Source organism: Rhinopithecus bieti, unplaced genomic scaffold, assembly GCF_001698545.2.
Source record: "Rhinopithecus bieti isolate Rb0 unplaced genomic scaffold, ASM169854v2 scaffold_40017, whole genome shotgun sequence".
Classification (NCBI taxonomy): domain Eukaryota; kingdom Metazoa; phylum Chordata; class Mammalia; order Primates; family Cercopithecidae; genus Rhinopithecus; species Rhinopithecus bieti.
Genome location: NW_016816550.1, coordinates 245,196 through 261,890, shown reverse-complemented (window position 1 = coordinate 261,890; position 16,695 = coordinate 245,196). Strand labels below are relative to the sequence as shown.

Genomic DNA, 16,695 nt, shown 5'->3' with positions numbered 1-16,695 from the left:
TCTTTTCTTTTCTTTTCTTTTCTTTTTTGAGACAGGGTTTTGCTCTTGTCACCTGGGATGGAGTACAGTGCTGCGAACTCAGCTCACTGCAACCTCCGCCTCCCAGGTTCAAGCAATTCTCCTGTCTCAGCCTCCTGAGTAGCCGGGATTACAGGTACGCACCACCACACCCAGCTAATTTTTGTATTTTTAGTAGAGCCGGGGTCTCACCATGTTGGTCAGGCTGGTTTCAAACTCCTGACCTCATGTGATCCACCCGCCTCAGCCTCCCAAAGTGATTACAGGTGTGAGCCACCATGCCCGGCCTTGCATTAATTTAATCAAATCCCTAAAATGCATGGGGTTAATAAATTATATTACAAATGAGATGATGTGGTGAAAAATAAAGGCACTCCATCTTTGAGACATAAAACTACATACTAGAAAATGTCCAGAGTAATTTTGATTTTTTAAAAAAGAATTAACAATCTTTTCATTATGAAAGTAGTTCATGTTACATATAAAAGGAGGAAAAAACCTTGGAAAATAAAGCACACAGAAAGAAGTAGTCTATTAATTGTCTTATTACCCAACCACAGCTGTTAACATTTGATGTGGATCCCCCTCAGCATTTGTTACATGCATTGTTTTCTTTACAAAAATGGCTTGCCATATATTTATGTATATATGTGTGTACATATACACCCACATATGTATACATATATGTACATAACACATATACACATATGTACACCATACATATGTGTATGTGTATACGTATGTACACATATACACACATGCATATATATGTAATTTGTAGATAGCTCATTTGAACAGTGTTTTTAGTACAATATTCACTTATGTACCTTTCTTTTCCTGTATTTTTTTCTCTCAAAATAATTAGCATGCTATATCTCAGAGTTCACTTCTAAAATCTTAGTTTAAAAGACTGAATTTCCAGTGATATGGAGAAGTGCACCTTTCCTCCATTTGTCATCTAGATGAGAAAAAAGCCCCTCAAAGTGCTCATTGAGGCACCACTCAAAGAGCGGCCTGTTCTAAGTTATTTACATAACCCTCAGGCTAGCCACCACCTCTGTATACCAGGGCTATCTTTTGAAAAACACAACATACCAAGCAGTTACTTGTTTGTCCTCAAAACATCTCTGAAGGATATAAACTAAAACAACCTGCAGCCTCCCTTCCCAAATAGAGCAGCAGCTATTAAGGAGATTAATAAGTAACTTGCTCTTACCCTGTAGGAGAACTTTTATCCCCTAGACAAGACTTTACTGGAATTGTAGGCATCCATTAATGCTGCCGGCCAAATGCTTTGCTGTACCGGTTACACCTATTATCAGCAAGCAACTCAGCATTAATTGCATTTAGAACTCTGGGCTTACTGTGCAATTGAAAAAAACACCATTTGCTATTTTATGCCTCTTAAATGAACATATGGCCTTTCACAACTTTGTATCTCTACCCCAACCTCCTCTTTTAATTCCAATCCTGCCTTTCTAGCCACTTCAAACATCTACCTAATCATCCATTTTGGTTAGCCAAGGGGGTTTAAGACAGGAGGAAATGAGGCAGCTAGGAATCATACCCACTCAGTCAGGCCTCGTCAGAACTATGAAAAGCCACTCTTCAGGCCAGAAGGGAAAAGCATGGGCTGCAGTAGAGCTGTCCAGGGGCTACACAGTCTAGTGACCAGGAGTTCACTAGTCCAACTCCAGCTGTTCACTGCTCACATGTCTCTGCTACTTCTCTGGGTCACTTTCTCCTTCTGCCCCTACACCAACCACGTCTCTTATATCTTCAGTTTGAATGCCTAAAAAAGAACTTCTCCATTCAGATCTTACAAGCCTGATTATCTCAAGTTCCACTGAACACTGAACAAACAGATATTTAAAGGTCAGATCTGCTCTCCAGGTCAATCAACTGTGACCATGGCAGAAAGTGGTGAGGGTCAGGAAGTATAGAGATGGTCAAAAATAAAGAATTGCCTAGGGCCACCTCTATCAATGCAAAATATAGGCAAACAAGCTTCTGAGAACCAGCCTATCTTTTAAATCTACCTTTGTCTCAAACTAAACACATGCAAAATGTAACACATCATATTAGTCTCAAACCCGCTCTTTCTAAGGTCTGCATTTTCATGAGAGTATCACCATCATCCATGCTCTTTAAGCACAGAATACTGGGGTTCTCTCTCACAAACATTCTTGCCACATCATGAAGTAGCTGTCCCCTGTCTTCCATTCTTCATTCCCACTGTCACCCTATATTAGACCTTCATTCTTACCTAGTTAACCTGGTTTCACCACTTCTTGCTTTTCTTATTTCAACCCAACCAACTTACTACTTTCAGAATAGGCCTGCAAAGTATGGCTACCAAAGTTACTACTCCCTGCTCAAAAGTATGGACTAGCCTACTGGCTACTGGCCTACTGGCCAAAGCAGGCCCAAAACCCTAACTCATGCAATCAACCCACAATAAGGCTTATGCCTACTTACCTAAACCTGCTGCATGCCTCACTTTTTATTACAGCTTAACTTATTCCTGTCCTAAACACAGAAACTATTCTGCTGATAGCCTTGATTATCCTCTCCAAGAACCACTTGTCAAAATCCTGTCATTCTCCAAGTGAACTATGTCCACACGACCTTTCCAAATTCCCCAGCCCCACAAGCTCTCTCTCTTACAGTTCATTGCTTACAGTTCATTGCTGTCCAAGAGCCACATATCCAACTTTAAATTAGGGTATTAAAAAGCTTCAATCAAGTCACATTCCAAGTAAAAAAAAAAAGTGGTGAAATTAATCTAACTAGTATATTTAAACCACCATATCCAAAATATTACCATTTCAACATGTAATTAACGTAAAAAAAATGAGATATTTTACAGTATTCATACTAACTCTTAAAAGTCTGGTATTTATTTTACACGTAGAGACATCCCAAGTTTGGACTATCCACATTTGAAGTGCTCAGGTGCTTAATTTATTAGACAGTGCGTGACCAGCTCTTTCAAGATAAAAATCATGAGGCTTTCTTCATTCCCACTCCTATAGGCCCATATTAAACTTTAGATTTTAATTCTTGAGGGTAAGGATTGGACTTTCCTTCTAGTTGTATCCCCTAGAACAGGAATCAGCAAATTGTAGCCCATGGGTCAAATCTGGCTGCAAATAAAGTTTTATTGGACTATAGCCTTGCTCATTCATTTACATATTGTCTATGCTGCTTTCACACTACAATGGCAAAGGTGACTAGTTGCAACAGAGACTATATGGCCCACAATATAAATAAAATAAAATATTTGCTATCTGGCCCTTTACAGAAAATGTTTGCCTACCACTTCTCTAGAGCAATAATTCCCAAAGTATGGTTAGTGGACAAACCAGCGGCTGGTCAGCAAACTGTTGTCAGTCCACATTGAGAAGAAATTTGCACCAGAAAGCAGACTGTTTTTAACAAAGCTTTCTGAATGAAGGAAGCAGTATATTAATTAATAGTCTGACACAAGTGTTTTATCCTACTTCAACTGTTTGACTTTATTGTACCTTTTGTCACAAAATTTTTAAAAATTTTATAACCAAACACATTGATTTTTTATTTAATTGCTTCCAAATCTCCAGCTTACATAAGGCAGTCTCTCTGACTCCTAATTTGTACATATGGTATGTACATTTTCTCATAGGATTTTATTTTCATATTTGAGCATTTAAACCAATTGGAAGTTTTCATATCATCTAAGCGAGGGCTCTAATTTTATTTTCTCACATATAGATATCCTGTAGTATCAGGATCATTTAAATCTAGTTTCTCTCGCTGAAATGAATGCTCCTTTTCATTTATTAAATCATATTCACTAGAATTTATTTCTGGATTCTTTATTGTTCCACTTACCTATGTATTTCTAAGCAAACATCATATTGAATTGATTTTATAGTTGTATTAATTTTGTATTGCTCCATAACAATATTACCACAAATGTAGAAGCTCAAAACAAAACACATTTATTATCTCACAGTTTCTGTGGGCCAAAAATCTGGGCACAGCTTAGCTGAGTCTTCTGTTTCAGGGTCTTGCAAAGCTTTGATCAAAGCATCAGGCAGGGCTGTAGTCTCATCTGAGGTACAAATGGGGAAGAATCTGCTTCCCAGATCATTTGACTATTGGCAGCATTCAGTTGCTTGCTGGTTACTGAGGGCCTCGGTTTCTTGCTATCAGCCAGAGATTGCCCTGAGTTCCTTGCCATGTGGCCCTCTCTACAGGGCAGTTCATCACATAAAAGTTTGATGCTTCAAAGCCAGAAAGGAACAGAGTCTTTCAGCAAGATAGACTTTACAATTTATGTAATAAAATCATGTACACGTAGTCATATGCATTTGATCACTTTTTTATATTCTATTAATTAGAAGACAGTCTCAGGTCTTACCCACACCCAAGCAGAGGGGATTACACAAGGGCATGAATATCAGGAGGTGAGATTATGGGGGACATCTTACAGTCTATTTGCCACAATAGTATATTCTGATAATAAGGCATATTCTTCCTTTTCCTCCCCAAAATATCTCTTGATTTCTCAGGTATTTATTCTTCTACGTAAACAATATAGTTTTATCAAGTACCATCTCCTCCCCCCTCCCCAAAATCCTGTCAGTATTCTATTGGGAAATATATTAAAACATCTTTAGAAAACTTATATTTTATGATACTAAATCTCCCCACCCAAGAACTTCTGGTATCATTTAATCTGTTCAGATCTCTTGTTATGACCCAAAATAGGATTTTATTGTTCTTCATATAAGAGCCTTGACTTTCTTATTAACTTTATTCTGAAGTAATTACGATTTCTGTTGCTGCTGTGAATGAAATTCCTTCCTCTGTTTCCTAAGGATTATGCTAAAATAATAAAAAGAAATTAATTATTGTATATTTCTCTTATATCCAGCCATCTTATCAAATTCTCTTAGTAGTTTTTTCCTAACATCTCTTGGGTTATTTAGTTTACAACAACTACATCTGTAAAAAGATAGTTTTATCTCTTTCTCCAATGTTAATTTTTTTCTTACTGCATTTGCTAGATAAACCAAATCATAAATAATAATGGTAAACAAGAATCTCTGTCCAGTTTCTGATCGGCTCAAATAATTTTAGTATTTTACTACTTGTTTGAACAAATACTTACTGTTGGTTTTAACATTTGTTGAATGAAAATCATCTTTGTTAATAAAGATAATGGTAGATACTCCTTCCTCAAGGAGGTAGAACATAACTCTTCACGTAAGTGTGGACTGTGCATTGTGATTTTCTTTGAAAGAGTACCATATGAGAAGGGGAGAAAGAGCAACTTTATGGTGGAGAAACCTGACGAATTATCTCACCCCGGTGATCAAAGTCAATATCAACAGTGATAAATAATGTCGGTGGTATGTATCCTTAATATGATATGATTGAAATAGCACTTTACCTCTGTGGTCTTCTTCCCCAGAGCACATAACTACATTCTAATCATGAAAAAAAACATCAGGCAAATCCAAATTGAGGGACATTCTACAAAATGCATCACCAGTACTCCTCAAAACTGTTGACAGTCAAAAACAAGAAAAGTCTGAGAAATTGTCACAGCCAAGGGGAGCCTAAGGAGACATGACTACTAAATATAATATGGGGTAGCCTGTAACAGAAAAAGGATATTAGGTAAAAACTAATGAAATAGGAATGAAGTATGCACTTCTGATAATAAAAAGTTATCAATATTGATTAACTATAACAAATGTACCATATTAATGTAAGCTGTTAGTAATAGGGAAAAATGGTGGTATGATATATGGGAACTCTATGCACTAGCTCTATAATTTTTCTGTAAACTTAAAGCTATCCTTAAAGGAAAAGTCTATTTTAAAAAGAATAATGGAAGTCATCAATTCCTCATTTGACTCTAAGTGTCAGATTTATATTTATTCATCCTAGATACGAATACCTTTATCCCAATGACAGTACCAAACTCAGTGAGTCCTATTTTTGGTTCCTGTTCAAACCACTCTGTTAACTTAGCTTTCTTTGGTAGCAAACTATAAAACCCTAAAAGTGAATCATTCTTAATTTCCAGGATAGGGAATGTTCTGATCAATTTATTCATTTAACAAGTATTGATACAGTACCTTCCATGTACAAGAAACTAGGAAAAAAACACTTTACACCCTAAGGAATAATGTTGCCAAAATATAGATGTATCACACTTTAGTTTATAAAGCACTTGAATGTCATTTGACCCTCAACACTTGACTGAGGTGGGTAATCATAGATATCCTCAATTCTAAAGAGGAAACTGGGGCTCAGAGAGAATAAATGATTGCCTAAGGTCACACAGCAAATGTGCTAGTCAAGACTTCATATTAAGTCTAATTTTAAATCTTCTGCAATAGAAGACAATGGTTAAAAGAATATCAAGTGAGTGATACAGTTCAAAATATGAAACAGAAATCTGGAGGGGCTAGAAGTCTGCAAAAGCTTCACCAGAAACATAACTTCAACCCAAATAGAGATGGGGATGTAGAAGGGATGTTTAGCAATATTTTCCACACAGTCATATCAAGCTTTGGGTTCCTTTTCAACCCCAAAGGGGTCTACCTTAGGGAAGTGCTAGTCTAATTCCTGGAAATCTTAAACAATCAATTCATATTTATGGAGTGATTAGAACAATGAACTGATCCAGGAGTTCTACACATCATCATAATGATGTTTGAAGAATGAATGGGAATTGAGATGCAGAAGCAACTTCATTTCACTAAAGAGAATTAGCAGCCTGAGGTAAGAATAAAAGTCTCTATTACTGGGGAGAAAAAGATTGATTATTCAATAGCCACGGTAACTAGTAACCACCAGCACCAACTTTTAAACCTATTTGATTGAGGGCAATTCACCTCAGACTAATTATCAATGACAACTCAACTTGCTTCAGGGAACACAATTCTGGAAGCCAATTACAATGAGCTTCACACAATTCAAGGTCAACCAATCAGCAGCAGACACACGGCAGTGAACATGCTTCTCAGAGTCAATCAACAATAGTCTCACTCAAATAGCCATGCTACCACTCATGCCTCTGTAACCAAAACACCATGATGCTTCCCAAAAAGATCAATAATCTGCTTCACTCATAGACTATGCTTGACTAAGCTGTCTCTTACTTTGGTAAGTAATGAATTCTGGGTTTTGTTTTACATCTTGGATTATGGTCTCTCTTTGGACAGAGGTTTGTCTTTGACAAACCAAGACTTTTCCCTAACTTCTCAGAACAACTATGAAAAAAATAGATTTCCCCTAAGGAATGGAAACTACTCCAAACTCCAAGAGTTCACTTGAAGACCCTTGCCAAAGACCAACTAAGAGGGTAAGAAAAATGCTACATTGACTACATCTTGTTTTGTGGAATACTCTCCTCAATTCAGCTTTATGGTACCACAGATCATATCATAGGAAAGCATTCACGAGGTAAGAACTCATTTATATCAAATGGCATCACAGCCCCAAAGAGCTACATCCCAGGAATCAGAATCACCTTGGGATTTTTTTTAACTCACACACCCAGGTTTCTCTTCATATCATTTAAAACTTAAACTCTATGAGATAGGACTGACAATTTGTGTTTTTAAAATGTCCTTGATGATTCTGATACACATTGCTTTAGTCAGGAATGATTAACATGGTCTCCTAAGACTGCAAGGCCATTTTGGTTTACTGAGAGACACTGCAGGCCTGGTTCCAGACTCTCAGGCAACGAAGACCAAATTAATATTGCCAGTACTAGGTTAGATACTCTGTAGCTACCTGCAGATCCAGGAGGCTCAAGTGAACCAAGCCTGCTATTAGCTACTGAGTTCTCCCTAGATCGATGTTTCTCAATCCTAATTGCACAGCTGAATCACCTGGGAGCATATTTTAGAGTATCAATGCTGGCACTCCGTCCAGACCAATTCAATCAGAATCTCTTAGGATGGGGTCTAAGTATCTTTTTAGGGCCCCTTAGGCAATTCTATGGGCAAACAGGGTGAGAATCGCTGATCTAGACTGTTCACCAGTACCTGTGTCTGACTCATCTCATCATCCTCTAGTATAAGGCACCTGGAATTTCTCCTACAAACAAATGATGATGGGAAAATCCCACTATGTCTTGCAGAAAGCACCAAAGAAAACCTTTCAGAGTTGAAATGTGATGTTTAAACTATTTTAAATGCTTTACACTAAAAGCCCGGACTTCATCACTATGCAATATATACATGTACCAAAACTGCACTTGTATTCCCTAAATCTATAAAAGTAATAATAAATGCTTTAAAAGGCAATAAACAAATAAATAAAATGCTTACCTGTTTAACTGATCAAATAACCAAAAGGAAAACAAAACAAAGAAAACGCTCTCCTTTTCCTCTACATCCTTTTCTTGATGAATAGTGGGGTTCTGCAGTAAAATGAAAAAAATGTTCAGCCAAGAATGAAAAGCATTCTGTCATGGCAAGGGGAATAACAACTAAAATAAGAAATTTAAGAGCAGCATTCCAAAAATCTGCTTGCCATGAGGAGGTAACTCAGACTAGAAGCTGCTGTAATGGGACTAAAGGAGAAAAGACATAAGAATATATTTTAAAGTGTGTTTAAATGGGTTTAGCAGTGCATTAGTCATCTATGTCAAGGGTTTAACATGTTTAAACAAAGAAACACAGTCACAGATGACTTTCAATTTTCACCACCTTCTGAGGTGCTTATTTAAAGCAGAATATAAAGAACAATCACTGAATAAGTAATGCAACTCTCAATAAGGTCAAATCAAGAACTCGAGTTGTGATTAGAATGGAGAAGAGTATTTCATTCTATTTAGACCAAAATTCAGCTAATGTCTAAGCAACGACTAAGTGAAAAAGACTTAATGTTCCCCAAATGTTATAAAAGGTAGTTCACACATCCTAACTGTATACTGCATATGGTAAATTAAGTTGATAAAATAAGAAAAAACTCCAGATTATAATGTACAAGTCCAATAGTAACCATGAAGAGTTATCATTGTAGTAAAAGAAAAACAGCAAAGCAATAATCAGTTTAACATCAAGCTCCTCTCCCCAACACACACACCACACTATAAACACTAAATTAATCAAGCAAGGTCTGAATTAGGTCAGAAGACACATGGGACCTCGTCTGGTGGGAAGAAATAAGAAGGGCAGAAAAAGCAGCAGCAACCTTCAGAGCTTTCCATTCGTCCAGTCGCTGATTACCAGATGACCTTATAGAGGATGTGTCTTAGTAAGCCTGTTCCAACTTAGAACACTTCCCTTGAAATCCAAAAGCTTTTTAAAAATTGAAAACTGGGTACCAATATTTATTAGAATAGCCCGACTATTGCTGTTTTAGATGCTCTATTCAATCACTCACAATCAACTGGGTATTTAATTAGTACCATCTGATGTAGAGATAAAGATATAAAGGACTTCCAGTTAAAGATGATGGATTGAATGCATCCATTTACCTTGGCTATCTCCCAAAACTCCACTGGAATGACACTAAAAGAATGTTTTTAACCTACAATAACAAAGAGAGAAGACAACCACAATGTTCTCTTCAAAGCTGAGAAAAAGTCAAATCTTATGGCTGCTGTGAGAGAAGCACAAAATAAAATATTCGCATCCAAACATCCCCAAAAGACTCAGGAATTAGCAGCTCCATGCATACCTGGAAGTAGGGAGGAAAGGGGAGCTAAAATAAATAGGTTCCCGTAAGAGTTCTTTGAAAACAATTAGATTCCCCACCCCAAACCCCAACGCCAACTTCCTGTCTCTAGTCTCTCCTCATTCTACAATAGGTTCAGATATTTATTCTTTGGAGGGTGAAAGAGATGGTCTCTGAACAGGGGAATATAAGCACAGTGGACATGGATGCTACACCAGAAACAGGAACTTAAGCAAAGGTTTATATACTGTACACAGAGACTTCTATATTCTCACCTTCTTTATTCAGAGAGCAATTAGAAGATTCTTCTGTAGGATATCTGATGGGACCAAAAGAAAGACCTAAAGATATTGACCTTGGTCCTAAAACTCAACTGCCCAGTCAAATCACCCAAATTACAATTGATAAACATCTACTTCAGGCTAAGGGCTTCCAATCAGCTTGGTAGTGCCCCCTTTTAAACATGTACAGAAAAAAGAGCAAAACATGACCATAAATTTGAGGTAAGCCGGTAATATGCCAGAAAACAGAGCAGTTTGAAGGAAACTATGCAGGAAGAAGCAAACTCAAAAAAATCACTAATATTTTCAGAGAGACTTTAAAACTATATTACACTCACGAAACAAAACAGGATGCTAGAAAAAAAGAACATTCAGACCTCAAAAGCAGCTTCTAGAAATTAACATATTAAACAAATGAAAATGCAACAGCAGCAAGATACAGTGGAAGTGATCTCCCAGAAATAGAGCAAAAAGAAAAAGAGGTAGAAAATAGAAGGGGAGAAAATTAGAAGATCAGTCTAGGAGGTCCAACATCCAAATAGGACAGAAAAAAAAGAAGGTAAAGAAAACAAAAAACAAAAGAAAATTTCCCCAAACTCAAGGACCAGATTGAAAGGTATACAGAAAATGTCCAGATTCAAAGGGTGCCCAGGAAATAGTTAAAAATAGACATACACCAGAGCATATTATTGTGAAATTTCAGAGCAAGCAAAAGATCATAATGACTTTCAGAGAAGAAAAGCAGGATTCAAAAAGAATCAGAATAACATCTGATTTCTCAACACTAACAACAAGAACAAGACTTGGAGCAGGGAAAGACAGAAAAATTCTGAGGATAAATGATTTCCAAACTACAATTCTACACTAAGCCAAATTATCAAATTAAGTGCAAGAGAAAATAAGATTTTCACACCTGTAAGAGCTCAAAAAATTAACCCCAATACATCATTTTCCAGAAAATTATTAAACTTGCTCTACCAAAATGGAAAAAAAAAAAAAAAAAAACACCAAGGAAGAGAAAGACATGACATCTCAAAAACTGAGGATCCAATGTAAAAGGAGACAGGATTCACCAGGATGATGGTGAAGGGAGATTATATTGATGTCCACTGTTTCAAAGGCCCAGAAAATACTAGTCCAGATTGAAGACCAGAATGCTTTGGGAGAAATGCCTCCAAGAACAAGAAACTGATATGACACATGAAGTGTTTGAACAGACTGAGTGAAGAAACACAGATCTTGGGGAAAGTACAGGGATAAATTAGCAGTGAGCATGGCAACTAAAAAGCAAAGGATCAAACAAGGCAATTCTTAACTGCAGAGAAAACAAAAAGCTATGCAAGTAATCATAATATAACATGCTACATGGCTCAGCTGTGACTAGGTTTACCTAGTCATATTCATGAAATCACTGATGACCGCTCTAACCAAAATATGACAACGATAAAATGATATGTTAGGGTCAACTAAAATATAGGGAAGAAACGAGTATGGGAGAGAGGGGCAGCAGAGCTAAATCTTCATCTTCCGTAGTGGGAAGACAGTACATAACATCTAAAACTGAAAAGTTGAGAAATAGAATACATGTATTATTTTAAAATGCAGGTAAAATGCCAAAAGCAGCAGCTAGTAAATGCTGGTACGCATTCTATTGATTACTCAATACCTGACATGTAATAGACATGATTGAATTGTATTGATGTGCGAAAGAATAATTATAAACTAAAGTGTGTGCCTGATATGGCTTGGCTGTGTCCCCACCCAAATCTCATTTTGAACTATAGCTCCCATAATTCCCACTTGTTGTGGGAGGGAGCCAGTGGGAGATAATTGAATCATGAAGGTGGGTTTTTCTCATGCTGTTCTCGTGACAGTGAGTAAGTCTCACAAGATCTGATGGTTTTATAAATGGGAGTTCCCCCGCACAAGCTCTCTTGCCTACCACCATGTAAGATGTAACTTTGCTCCTCATTCGCCTTCAGCCATGATTTTGGGGCCTCCCCAGCCATGTGGAACTGTGAGTCAATGAAACCCCTTTCCTTTATAAATTACACAGTCTCAGGTGTATCTTTATTAGCAGCTTAAGAACAGACCAATACAGTGCCCAAATTCAAACTCTTTAAAATGTTAGGAGTCGCTCTTCAAGATGTTTTCTTCTATTTATATCCCAAGTACCTAAACTTTCTGGACAGAAAAAATAAAAAGAATGATGATTGTTTTAAATTATTTATCCAAAAAAGATTAATGATGTTTCTCAAATGAAAAATATTTTACCATAGAAGAATTTGATTGACAAGCTAATTACCTCCTTAGATAATCAAGGAATAAATCAGGCCCAATATACACTTGAATTAAGCAAGGGAAATTTCTCTTCACACATGGTGGATTTAAATCTTAGCTTAGAACTCAGATGAGTATTTAAAATACATAAAAAATGTATAAATAAAACAAAAAGTTACCTGGTAAGCAAAATATTTATTACATTTCTTTGCTTGATCTTGAAACAGTTACATTGGTTGTGAGGAAAGGATATTTTGTTATATATATATATAGGGCAAGATAGATATCTTTTTATTCATGCTTAACAAATTCTAATTAAAAATTCAAATAACCAAAATGACTAACTAATTACAAAAATATAATGATTGAACTATCATTAGGATAAGCAAGTCCTTGTAAAATCTACTATGCCATCTTTTCACACATTTATTGGAGGAGCACATTTAAATCACTACAGGTAGACTAGAAACAACACTGTTTTAAAAAAACTTCCCCATTGAAGTGAGTTGAAATAAATAACTGAGCCCAAGAGTAGTCAATAAAATTTCATTTATTCATTCATTCATTCATTCATTAAGGAAATAAGTCCTTAGTGAGTAAACCTACTATGGGCCCAACATTGTTTGCTAGTCTTTAAAGCACAGGATAACTTACTCCTACGTGTGTTTTTCCCTCCTCTTCTATAAACCTGAAAATAAAACATACAAATCAAGAGAAATGAAGGATCTGTTTACACAGCATTCAGGTGATATTATTTAACTGAAAGACAAATCATCCCATCCATTTGAACACAATTATATAAAGAGGTACCTACCTTTTGTCTTCAAATAATTGTATAGTACACCATAGAGAATGTTTTTCTTCTCACGTGATTGTGCTGCGCGTGCTCTGCTACGGGGATTCCAAACACGAATAAATATACAGAGGTTTGCATAACGCTCCATTTTTTCTTCACAGGACTTACTATTATGTAAGTCCAGTAGTGCAGAGTTTGGTGGCACTGTTGACATTTTGAGCAAGGCAATTCTTTGTCGTGAGGGGTTGTCTCGTGTACTGTAGGATGTTTAGCAGCATCTGTGGCCTCTACCCACTAAATGCCAGTATCATCCTCCCCTCCAGCTATGGCCAAAAATGTCTCCAGACATTGCCAAATATGGGAGGGGGGCAAAACTGCCCCCTTTTGAGAACCACCACTTTAGAGAAACACCTCAGAGAGAGTGTGTGATTACAGACAGAAGAGAAAGCCAGATAAAACAGTAATCTCTCTTTCAAAAGTGTAGACTTCTGGTTTAACATATGCTAAGTACGTCAACCTTTATGATGCTACTGCTCTACCACCATTTTAAGTTCAAATGCCTTCTAGTTCTAAATCTAAATTAAGGTAAAGAATGGGAAAAATTCCTATTAAAACAACTCATGAATACAAAGGAAATAATTCTGTCTAATCTTTCCTCCACCTTCCACTTTAAAGAACACCAAGGTCAGCCGGGTGCGGTGGCTCACGCCTGTAATCCCAGCACTTTGGGAGGCTGAGGTGGGTGGATCACGAGGTCAAGAGATCGAGACCATCCTGGCCCACGTGGTGAAACCCGCCTCTACTAAAAATACAAAAATTAGCTGGGTGTGGTGGTGCGGGCCTGTAGTCCCAGCTACTCGGCAGGCTGAGGCAGGAGAATTGCTTGAAACTGGGAGGCGGAGGTTGCAGTGAGCTGAGATGGCGCCACTGCACTCCAGTCTGGTGACAGAGCGAGACTTCGTCTCAAACAAACAAACAAACAAACAAACAAAAAAGAACACCAAGGCCATCTTTTTGTAAATTACCTAGCACAATCTCAGAAGTTCTGACAAATATTTGAGTACCTACTATGCCAGACATAGTTCTAAGTGCTGAAGAAAGATTTATCAACTGCATTTACTGAGCTGAGAAATAATTCTTACAAACATTTAACAGGCAAATATTTGTGACCTTGGTTTTGGCAAAGGATTCTCAAATATGACACCGAAAGCATAAACAAAAAAAGAAAAAAAATAGGTAAGCTGGACTTCATAAAAATAAACTTTTGTACTACAAAGGACACCATCTAAAGATAACCCACAAAATAGGAGAAAATACTTGTAAATCATATATCTGATAAAGGACTTATACCCAGAATATAAAAAGGGCTCTTACTACTTAATAAAAAAAGCCCTACATCTTAAGATGGTTAAAGGATATAAATAAACATTTCTTCAAGAAAGATATACAAATGACTAACAAGCACATAAAAAAGACATTCAGCATCATTACTCATCAGAGAAATTCATACCAGAATCACCATGGGATACCACCTTCACACCTACTAAGGCTATAATAAAAAAGTCAGGCAATAACAAATGTTGGCAAGGATATGGAGAAATTGGAATCCTCATGGTCAAAGGGAATGTAAAAGGGTGCTGTTGCTTTGTGAAACAAGCTGGCAGTTCTTCAAACAATTAAACTTAGAATTACCATGTGACCTAGCAATTCAACCCCCAGGTATATACCCAATAGAAATGAAGACATATTCACACAAAAAATTGTACATGAATGTTTATAGCACCATTATTCATGATAGCTAAATGACCCAATCAACTCAAATGTCCCCCAACAGACAAACGGATAAACAAAATGTGCTATAATCATCCAATGGAATATTACTCAACCATAAAAAGGAATGAAGTACTGATACACACTACAACATGGATGAACCTTGAAGTAATTATGCTGAGTGAAAAAAACAGTCACAAAAGGGCAAATATTGTATGATTACATTTATATGAAATGTCTGCAATATGGAAATCTCTAGAGACAGAAAGTAGTGGTTGCTTAGGGCTGGCAGGGGGTGGGCATGAGGGTGGGAAGTTGAAATTGGGGGGTAAATGGGATAACAGCTAAAGAAATGGGTTTCTTGTGAAATGATGCAATGTTCTAAAAATGGCTGGGGTGATGGTTGCACATATCTATGAATATACTAAATGTACAGAAATATATACCACTTATATACTAAAATATGTGCTACTTATACTAAAACTCACTGAATCATATACTTTAAATAGGTGGCTTTTATGGCATGTGAATCATGTCTCAGTAAGGCTACTTAAAAATAATGTCTTGTTTAAAATATCCTCACACATCCAAAGAGATCTTATTCTTTTGGTTGTAAGTATGAAATGATTACAACAACCAAAGCCAGGACTGGCTTTGGTATTTAAACTATTGAAAATGTTCCAGGTAAATATTTAAGACTATGAAAATCTTGAAAGTAGAAAACATTAAAATGAAGGCATCAAGGAACTTCCGGAGGACATAAAATGCAATGATTGTTTAAGATGTACTGGGGCATTAAGTAATTAGATTCATGGGGTGGAATGTAAGCAAGGAGAGTTAAAGTGTTCATATGAAAAGTCTCAGTCTGGAAGATATCCTTCTTTACCAGCTTGCAGTGATTCTGAAAGAACAATATTTCTTCATGTGCACTGTAAACCTTATTTTAAGGAAGCTAAAATATCCCCCCTCCCCATATGATTTACTCCAGTAACAAATAGGAAGTCAAGTAAATGATAAAGGGCCAAACAAAAGAGATTTAAGGAAACACATCAAGATAAACCAGTTCCCAGGAATGGCTACTGGGAAGTTTCAGCAATCAGCATGTGTTATCGCTTTTTACAGGCAGAGCATAAGATAATATGATCCGTGCATAGCTCACAATTCCATTACTGAGACATTTCAACCTTTGTCAGTCCAAATAAAGTCCGTTTCTGTGTTTGCCTTGTGCAATATGCCGGTTAATCTATCCTAACTCATTGCAGAGCTCCTGATATGCGTGGTCTGGGGAGTCCACACCTTCCCCGACTTGAAGAATCACCAACGCCAGCGATAAGGAAATGTCCGGGGGCATTAGAAATATTTTTGAACCTCAATAAATTTCTGCTCCTTCCTTGACCATTGCAAACAGTCCGGTTTGCCATCTAGCTGATTCTCGGTACTTCATGCAGTACTGTGCTCCAGTTTCAAAGCAAAATTAGGGCTAATATGTGGTGGTGGGTGAGGGGCGGGGGTGGGGGGTGCAAGAAGAAAACAACCAAAGGTTGAACTGGCTTTCCCTACAGAGCCTCAGATTTCAAAATGACTGCCATCGAAGCTAAAATGACCCAGATTTGGGGGACAAGAGGGGAAGAGGGTCGATATTCATTCCCTTGCGGGGTAGCTGTAGCTTGGTTATGGGAGTAAGCAACTAGGGAAGACGGGGTCATCTGCATGAAAAGAGAAATAACGGGGAATGGTCTTTAAGTACCACGCACCTCTCTCAGTGAATCACTGCAGTGTCAGCCCTGCACTGATTCCATGATTTGCCAAACAGGATGAGGTAAGGCAGAAGCCTGGAGCACCCCCCCTCCCCCT

At 37.2% G+C, this 16,695-nt stretch overlaps 1 pseudogene; it reads left to right on the top strand.

Moving 5' to 3' along the window:
• The window catches only part of LOC108517163 (nucleolar transcription factor 1-like), a 117,994-nt pseudogene that overhangs the window by 63,117 nt on the left and 38,182 nt on the right, over positions 1-16,695 (top strand).